The sequence below is a fragment of the Anolis sagrei genome, chromosome 2 (assembly GCF_037176765.1).
Source record: "Anolis sagrei isolate rAnoSag1 chromosome 2, rAnoSag1.mat, whole genome shotgun sequence".
Lineage (NCBI taxonomy): Eukaryota > Metazoa > Chordata > Lepidosauria > Squamata > Dactyloidae > Anolis > Anolis sagrei.
In genome coordinates this window covers 249,605,202-249,615,413 of record NC_090022.1, presented here as the reverse complement: position 1 = coordinate 249,615,413, position 10,212 = coordinate 249,605,202, and the positions used below count along the sequence as shown (strand labels likewise).

The 10,212-nt window shown below is 37.5% G+C and overlaps 1 long non-coding RNA gene across 1 annotated transcript; it reads right to left on the bottom strand.

Annotated features, from left to right (window-relative positions):
* Nucleotides 1-3,673: 3,673 nt before the first annotated feature.
* LOC132766425 (uncharacterized) lies at nt 3,674-9,851 on the bottom strand. Its single transcript, XR_009630467.2, has 2 exons — nt 9,684-9,851; nt 3,674-4,221 (listed from the first exon to the last, which is right to left on the bottom strand). It is a non-coding gene; the product is annotated as an uncharacterized lncRNA (long non-coding RNA).
* Between the last annotated feature and the right edge of the window lie 361 nt (nt 9,852-10,212).

The following is a 10,212-nucleotide window of genomic DNA, read 5'->3' as shown; positions in this document are numbered from 1 at the left end:
CTTGTTTACACCATACTACCTTTGGGGAATGAGTTATTGGGTTATGTGTCTTAGGAAGTCCAGATGAACACCCTTCATTTGAAGAAGCTCATTTGTTTTAGAGGAATTCTAAAATTGCTTGGATCTGAAATGCTTTAAAATGAATCCCAAAGTCAGATAAATTCAGAAGGGCCTTTTCATGTACTATTCCAACCAGGAAGCTTCTCTAGCTTCTCAGAAGTCCAATAGGACCAACAAGAAGTAATATCTCAATCTCATGAATCTGTCTTTCAGGGAGTGTTTCTTTATTTATTATTTATTAAGAGCATTTCTATCCTGTCCTTCTCACCTCTTAAACAATATACAACATAAAATACATTTAACCTTCATTAAAAACAGTTATAAATACATTAAAAGAAAATTTATTTATTTATTTATTTACTTTATTTATATACCGCTGTTCTCAGCCCGAGGGCTACTCACAGCGGTGTACAACACAGGAAAAGCAAAATACAAGGCACAATATAAAAACAATTCACAACATTATACAAAACAACAACATCACTACTACAAAAACCATTCCACGTCGTCTCATCATCCAAATCACAATCCAATATTGTTTCCGTTATTCCGTTCCTATAGACATTACCAATCATTGCACTTCTTGTTCGAACGCCTTCTTAAACAACCAAGTCTTTAATTTCTTGTGGAATATTATTAGAGAAGGGGCCAAATGGCATTTCATGTCATCTTTCAAATCAATCCATAGCCACCAGTTCAAATAGTCCATTAAAACCATCTTCAATCCGTTGCCATCAACTAAAAACAGTTTGTTAAAACTATATATGCTATGAACGCTTGATCCCATAACCAGGATTTGAGCTTTTTCTGGAAGGTCATGAGGGAGGGGATAGATCTAATCTCAGTAGGAAGGGCGTTCCACACCTGAGGGGCAACCACTGAGAAGGCCCTGTCTCTCATTCCCACCAAACGTGATTGTGATGGTGGCGGGATCAAGAGCAGGGTCTCTCCAGACAATCTAAAGGCCCTTGGCTGTTCGTAGAGGGAGATACATTCGGACAGGTAAGCTGGGCCAGAGCCGTTTATGGTTTTATACAGGGTGTGGCAGTATAACTTCCTTTTTAAAAAATGTGCGCCATTCAGTCGGTTGAAGACCTAGCGGAGTGCTAGTGGTCTCGTTCGAGAGGTGGGAGTATAAAGTTTTGTCCTGACACAGTTCGGTTGCCATCATGTGTTGGAACAGTGAGGAGTGTGCTTTTGCTGTTGAGCCCTACTTTTCGAGTGGATGTTCTGTGATCGCAATCCAGTGCGCCTTTCGGTATCGCTTTAATTTAGCCCCATTAGCCCCTGTCCCGGACGGGAAATCAATTGTGATGTGGATTACTACATTCAGACAAACTGCAAGTGCGACAAGATGAAGAACTGGAGTCCCTCGGCCCATTAGATCACCTGAGAACATTGAGGCAGTGAGAGCTTCTATGTTGCGATCACTACAATGTTCTGCGCGCAAACATGTGTCTGCCCTTGGACTTTCCAATCGTTCTGTGAGGAGAATTCTTCATTATGATCTTCATTTCCATCCTTACAAGATGGCGATTGTGCAGGAACTTTCTGAACGTCACTTCAATTCTCGGAGGAACGCGTGTGAGGTTCTTCTCAAAGTCATTCCTGAGGACCCTATTGGTTGTTTTTTTTTTTTTAGTGATGAAGCCCATTTTCATTTGTGTGGATCTGTCAACAAACAAAACATGCACTACTGGGCTGACAACAATCCTCGAGAATTGCATCAAAGGGCCTTGCATTCACCTAAAATCACAGTGTGGTGTGCAATTTCCTCAGCTGGAATTATTGGTCCCTGGTTCTTTGAGGAAAATGAAGTCGCAGTGACAGTGAATTCAGACCAGTATGTAAACATGTTACAGAAATTTTTTTTCCCATGGTTAGATGGGTTGGACTTAGGGGACATTTGGTTCCAACAAGACAGTGCAACTGCATACACTTCAGGAGCATCAATGGCTGTTTTGAGGGAACACTTCCCAGAGCCCCTCATCTCAATTAGGGGGGATTCGGAGTGGCCGGCCCGCTCTTCAGATTTGGCCCCTTGTGATTTTTTTCTATGGATTTTTTTGAAATCCCGTGTTTATGTGTGAACCGTCCAAGGACCCTACAACATTTGAAGACCAACATCCAGGAAGAAATTGCCAACATAATACCTGCTATGCTGGCAAGAGTCATGACAAATGCCAGAAATCGGTTTACTCAGTGTATGGAGAATGGGGGAACGTCACCTACCCAATTTGATCTTCAAAACTACGTAAAATGAAACTTTAGGTATGTGGCTACATTATAAAAAAAATCTGATTCATACAATGGGTTTTATTAAGTTTTGAAAAAAGGAAGTTATGCTGCTGCACCCTGTAGGTCAAGGAAAGCACTTTGAATTGTGCTTGGAAGCTAATAGGCAACCAGTGGAGCTGGCGTAACGGGGATTGTGCGCTCCTTGTACCTCACCCCTGTGAGCAGCCTGATTGCTGAGCATTGGACTAGTTGGAACTTCCAAACAGTCTTCAGAGGCAACCACACATAGGGTGTGTTGCAGTAGTCTATAAAGGATTTAATCAGAGCGTGGACCTCCGTGGCCAACTCTGACCTCCCAAGATATGGGTGCAGCTGGTACACAAGTTTTCACTGTACAAAAGCTCCCCTGGCCACCACTGAAACCTGAAAACTTCTTGCACTTTGTAACTCCCCCAAACTGCTGCCTCTTTCTCTGGTGTATGAGTGTTTGATAGAGAAAATGTTGTGTTGTTCTTGCTTTTGAACCTCTTTTCTCATCTCTCCCTTTAGCAACCTCTAAAGCTACTGACTGCTTTTAATTCCAAACTCTCACAGCCTTGCAAGCTTGCTATTCCACATGCCCATTTGCTATTTGTAAAGCTCTATCACAATATTTGCGGTATTCCATGTAAGTATTATGTAGATCATGATTGCTTTATTTTCAATAACAATCCTTTTTTAGAGAGTCTCATGTGAATGTGTGGATTTGAGTCCAATTTGCCTGACACACTATTTGCCAAAGTTATAAGATCCCCGATAGGCATGTGTACTCAGGACATGTATGAATTCATTCATTCATATATTCTAAGGGCATTTTTTTTCTTATTGTTGTGGTCCTTTAAGTTTTTTCTAACTAATGGTGTCCCTAAGAAACATCTCTTATGGGGTTTTGTTGACAAGATTTATTCACAATGGGGCTGCCTTTACCTTCCTCTGAGGCTGAGGGCTTGTCTACACTCGTAGGCACTGTGATCCTGACACTTGATGTTCTTGATGATGAATTACATTTTCTGTCTTTTTACTATGTGTTAATATTCTTTTTATTATCACAATTATGGACTTTGTTGCATGAGCTCACTATTGCACTACAATTACATTATCATTGATTCCAGATGCATGCGGGATTGAGTACCTTCAGTATTAGCACTAGCACAATTGCACCAATTGGCCAATTCATGATCCTATAGCCATTTTTCCACACACTGTACCTTATCCTTATTTTTTATTTTTTATTATATATATATATATATATATATATATATATATATATATATGCAAAACATTTAAGCTCCTGCATTCTTCCGTTGCTGAGAGCAAAAAGAAGCTGATTTCAAGGTTACTTTTTATAAGGTTTTAATGCCACCATTCTTAAGTGAATAATGGTGTTATGCAGGTTGAGGCTACAATATATCAAGGTCTTAAGACTGTGCATCCAGAAATTCTTCATTACATCCTAAGTGCTTGAAAGAAATGGTATCTCAGTTTCAATGGCAGACAAATCAAAGATGCTGTGGTGGTTGGAGTTAAAATAGCTACTGGTTCTTTAAGTTTGTGGGTGGGAATTGCATACTTGTAATTCCTGAATCATGTATGTGAGTCTGTGGTTGGATATTTGTGTATTTTTATGAGTGTATGTGTTTGTGTACATGCTGAATTTTCAGATATCATGGGAAGACATGACACACAAGAAAAGTGTTTGGTATGTTAGAAGGCAGTAGTAAAAGATGGATAGATCAAATCAAGGAAGCTGTAAGACCTGAGCAGGATTGTTGAGAACAGGATAACTTGAAGGGCTCTCAATCACAGCATCAACACAAGCTGAAGATAACTTGATGGCAGTTGACAAAAACAACCATGGCCTTGTTCTGTATTCCTTAGGCATCACTATTTTAGATACAAGAGAGAGAGAGAGAGAGAGAGTTTGAGTTCTGTTTTGCAAGACAGAAAGTATATTAAAATGAATTCAGAATTAATTTCTTTTGCCAGAGATAGGAATACCCCATTTCTCATGAATGCAACATGACAGCTAGTTCTGTGTCTGGAACCCAAAGAAGTAGAAAGAAGATTTTAAATGGTTCTAACATGGCATTACTTTTAGTGTTTATGAACTCTGATGCTCATAAGGAAAACACTTAGGAAATCCTGATGCTTATATAATTTTATTCCTTTGCTCCCCCCCCAAAAAAGCCTTTCTTATTAAATAATGTATAAAATAGAACAAAATGTCAACACTCTTATTTTCATTAACACAGATTTTCTATTTTACAGATGATCATTTAAACATGAAGGTGTTAAAATATAATCATTTTTTCTCATGTGTCTTTCCATTTGACATTAGTCATTTGATAACAAGCAAAAGACAGTGAGAATAATATAAAAGATTTATCCTGCTGAGTTGTAAATATATTTTGTTCAACCCTAGTGTGACTATCCCCTTCTAAACATCTAATCTTTAGACTCTAGGGCTATGAGCATTTCAAAGCTGAGATTTCCAAATTAGTGCCAATTTAGTGCAATTTTGGGATGGGTAATCTTGTATACAGAATACCAGCTGAGATAGTTTTCATTTATCTTCTGACACTTACTTTGTTTTGTTTTGTTCAGTTGTAGTGGCCTTTATTGCTTTACTGCTTCAAACTGAGTAAATATCTTTGCATCTTTTTTTTTTTTGCTGTTCCACACTATCATGTAGTGCACCAGCTCAATGGAAATAAAAGTAAGCCTTTTGTAGATGACCACTAGTGTATCCTTTAGAATTCACAGGACTAGGCAATTAAGGAGTTTTAACTAAGCCGCTCAAAACTTAGCAACTGTTTGGCTTTATCCATGAATGCAAAATGAAGGTTGCAAACATAATAAGCAATACATATAAAGAGGGTTCAGTTTTGTTCAGGTGACTTCATGCCATTGGCAACAGGAGCTATTCAAAGATAAATGTAGAACATTTTAAAAAGAAAAATGGGAAAAGTTACCCCCTTTTTTTCTAATTTTCCTCAAATGGTACATATGTAGTATTCAATGTTGGGATGTGGGGGGAGCAGGGAGGGTATAAAAAGAAGGGCTGAAATGCTATGGAGAGAGTGTTGGGGAGTGGGGGTGGGGAGGAAGAGACAGGATCTACATTGTTAATTGCAGCAATAATATGTTTCATGCTTATGTCTATGTTTGATGTTTTTATAGTTTTAACGGTTTTTATCTGCAGTTATATGTTATTGATTTAGATATGTGATATTTTTATATATGTGTGAGGCATTGAATCTGGGCAGGGCATAGTGTGTTATTCAGGTAGATACTGGAAATCTCCTGTTGTAACACCTTTGGAAGTATATGGTTCAGTTTAACTGGTGCTTATGTCAGTAAAATGTATGTAGAATTGCATATATCTTTTTTTAAAATAAATGTAACAACATTGTATTCAGAAAATATCTTTCCCCAAAACGGAGTACAGTGTGCAAATATGTATATGTGTGCACAAAGGAAATATGTACAAAATGCATAAAAACTTTCTGTAGAGTTTTTTCAATGTTCTAATGCACCAGGGCAAGGCATTTGAGTTGTTGTTGAGCTTTTAAACTTGACTGGAGGAAAATATATATCATGTCAAATTTATGGCTTTTTACCATTTTAGCACCAACCAATGGGATAAAAATTACCTTTGCTATTTTGCGGACAAATATGATGTGAAATTAATTCTGAATCCCTGATTGTGGGGAGAATGTTGGAATTTCCAGTGGAATCCTGAAATACCAGAAATATAGATTAAACTCTATTGAGCCTAACTGCAATGCTAACCACATTTCATGGTAATTCTATTTTTAACTCTCAGCATGTTTGAATTCCAATGGGGTCTGAAAATATTCCATAACAGAGACATTGTAATTTTTGGACCCCATTGGAATTCAAGTCTGTTGAGTTAGCAATAGAATTACCATAAGGTAAATAAATAAATAAATAATTGATTAGCATTGCAGGGTTAAACTCCCCCCCCCCCCCCCCGGCCAGGGTTAAAATATTACATTTACATTTTCTTGTTATGAGCCAAAGAGCTCCACTCTTGCAAATGTGGTTGGTGGGGACGAGAGACAGGGCCTTCTCGGCAGTGGCCCCCCGTCTGTGGAACTCTCTCTCTAAGGATATCAGGTTGGCCACCTCCCTCCTGTCCTTTAGATTAGAGGCCAGCAGCAATAGGAAAAGGAAATTTGGATTTTACTGGTACATTAATCTATTAATTTATTGTTAAATTTCAGTGATGATGATGTACAATGTTTTAAAATGATTTTATTGTGAATTGTAATTTTTATGGTATTTATGCTGTTAGCATCCTCTGATGCTCATGTGAGGCCACGCTGAGTCCCCCTTGTGGGAAGAAGGGCGGGATATAACTATATGAAATAAATCATGATGAGGTGTATTTGAAATCCTCATGATTTTAGGCAATATGTAAGTTTAGATTCTGTATCCTAAATTGTTAGTGCTATGTCATCATTGCTTGTATGACTCAACTGACTTTCACAATGAACAAATGAGTTATAGCACTGGGGCATAGTTGGTCTCATTTATTATCTTTGAATCAAAGAATATTTTTTTGCAATCTGACATATTGATCTGTACCTTTCTATAATCTTAATGCAAGAGCTGTCAGTGTACATTAGTGACTGCTCAGTAAATCTTTGCAGCGAATAGATGTTGAAAAATATTCTGCTGCTTACGCTTTCTTTGCTGGGACACAGGCAGACACCCAACATGCCTTGCATATGATGTCGTCTAATAAGAAAGGGTAAGGTTCGAGAATTGTTCCCGATGATTTCAATATTCCATATACCTAATGAAACCCAAGATTAATGGCCAGGCAAGAATGTGATTGGCAGTAATGAACGGCCAATTTCTATTTCAGTGTTGGAAGAAAATTTGGGCTTAAGAAGAAAATGCCAAGAAAAAATATTGCTACTCCTTTCATGCCATTAGCTCATTTATATGCTTCCCTTTCATTATTCCATCATGATTTCCCCATCTTCTTTGATTTGCTGTGCTGATGTTCTTTTAGGAATACAAAACAATAAAAAGAGCAGGTGCTATAGTGCTTCCGTTGTTGATACCTTTTGCTATAGGATGCAATCCAGATCCATTAGAATCAACCATCATTTAAACATTTACTTTAATGGAAAAAATACTGTTTTCACCATGTCTTCACTTCTGCTCAACATAGGTTCTCTGCACCAAGATTAATGATTTATATGAAATAAAATAAAATGAAAGAGAAGAGTAGACATAGGAGGTATCAAATGTTTTGCAAGATCCTTTTCCAGGGGTAGGGGGTCCTATGTGGGAAACTATACTAACTTTGGAACTGGAATGCATGCACACCACACAATTATAGTATGTTGATCCTGTTTCAACTGCCATGTCTCTGCACTATGGAATCTTGTAATAGTTTGAGGGGGGGGGGGCTACTTAGAATTTGCTAAAGTACTCCCCAGGACCCTCTGGCAGATAATTATAAAAAAATAAAAAATTACAACGATAGGGTTCCATGGATGGAACCACAGCAGTTTAAAACAAGTAAAACTGTTATATTGGTATTATACAGGTACAGTATGAGAAGAGTGTTTTTCCTTTATGTTAAAATTGGTGGGAAGAAAATGTTCCTGAAATATTAAGAAAAGAAAACAATGTGGCCACCTATTTTTTGCTCTGTTGGTGTAAGCCTAACAGGGCATAAGAAAAGTCTTTGCCACTCCTTCCCCATGGGATTTTTGAGTTTTAATGCCTTTGGTTACTGGCATTCTACAAACACGGGGAAATTCTGTCAGTATGTAATGTTATCTGGCTATAGTTTAAACTGTATGATTTCAGAAATGCATGAGTTAAAACAATAGAGATGTGTAACATTGGTACAGTGTCACTTTTGGAGTTTCCTGTGCAGAACAGAAAAGGAGCTCTGAGCTGTGTAACATTCTCCATGCAGCTTGAAAAGATGTGAATGGACATGATCAGAGATTGTCTTGTATATTTTGTAAATAAAAGATAAAGTGCCACTTTCAGTGAAAACTGAATTAAGGAGTCTGGTTTGTTTACCACTTTGTGCCTTTCAAGTAGAATTGGAAGGTCGAAGCAGCTGAGATAAGGAATGTGATTTATCTCAATTTAACAACAAATTCCACATTTTTTACCCCAATTATCATCAATAGATAATTGATGTACCTACATCTTTAAATCTCTGTGATGAATGAAAATATGAAAATATGTATCTTGTAATTATATTATTATTTAGACATGTGCAGGAATAGTAGAGGAGTGGTTTGTGGATTTTGCAGTCTACATTTTTTGGATTTTCTGTAATCCAGATCCAAGTTGAATTTTAACTATGTTTTAATATGTGATTTATAAATGTATTTAACCATGTTGTGTCCTGTTTTGAGCTGAAAGGAGAGGCGGGTCATAAATAAAAATGATGATGATAATGATGAAGAATGGGCTGTATCCAGAAAAACAAGTTAATTATATTTCCAAGGCCTCAATCCAATAATGATCCTGACAACACTGGGATTTTCATTTCCCCTCTGTTACAGCAATCTTGAGTCTCAAAAAACATGCCCCAGAAGGTTGTCCAGCCCACTGATACTTTTGGTTGATTCATGTGTGTATGTGTGCACAATGGGAAGGAATCTCCAATTATGCTGAATTCTGCTCATGCACAAGCAGATGGCTGCTGCTGGATACAGTCCATTGAAATCAGTACAACTTAAATAATGGTGAACATATTCAATTGACTTCCGAATTGGTCTGGATCCAGTTCAGTGTTTCTACCATCAAAGTCAACGGTTTAAGCATATTGGAGTCATAACATTAAGAAAGGGAGGTGTCATTTTCTCTCCAGTGCTGACCATTCGTCTTTGTGGTTTTAAAAACCTCATTAATTTTTATGACAGATATTAAAGCATGCACTTAACTTTTCCACCAAAACCAGTGGGATGACCTAAACAGCCTTCACTCGTTTTTTCCCTATAAGGTAATGCTTCTGCAGTGGATATATTTTGAGAAAGCATACATTTCGAAACTAGAGCAGTTTATAAATCCCAACTATGGTAGTGGAGCATAGCTCTCATTTTAAAATGCCAAAATAGCTTTACTAGATGAAGAAATGACTTAATGGCAGGCATCTATTTTTTGGCTGATAAAAACCTATTCCAATTTCTGATATCAAATTGCCCACTATCCTATATGGCAGCTTCTCTTATTAGAGCAATCAAATCCTCCCTGGGATTTTTAGCAGTTGGAATTCATAAGGAGGTGACCCCACATATCCATAAGCCTTCTCTTTGCCAGACAAAATGAAATAGGCTTACCTTGAAAACATGAAATGTTAATCCTGTTTCCTCTGCAAGAGTGAGGCACTGTTTACAATGGGATTATCTTGTGGTGTAGATGTACAACATCAGATGCTAAGGTCTTGGGATCAGCTTTCATGGATTATGGTGTTGTACAAAGTCATAATGCAAAAGACTTACGCAGAGTAACCTACTATATGAATGCCCCCACAGTATACTGGTGTCAAACCAATCTTATCAAATAGAATCTGAGATGAGGTCACAAAAAAAGAGGGAGGAATAGGAGGGGAGAGAAGACAGGGAACAGAATAACAAGAGAGAAAAACTCTTTAATTTAAGACAGCAAAGGACATGTTCATTCAGAGTGAGACAGGAACCTGTTATTTTTAAAAACTATAAAACACTATTATTTATACCATATCTGTGTCATCAGAGAAGCAATTGATGACATATAGAGATAATCAAGGCTGTATCTATACTATAGAATTAAGGCAGTTATTTTCTTCTTATTTTCTTTTAATGGGCCCACCTTAACTGCTATGGCTCC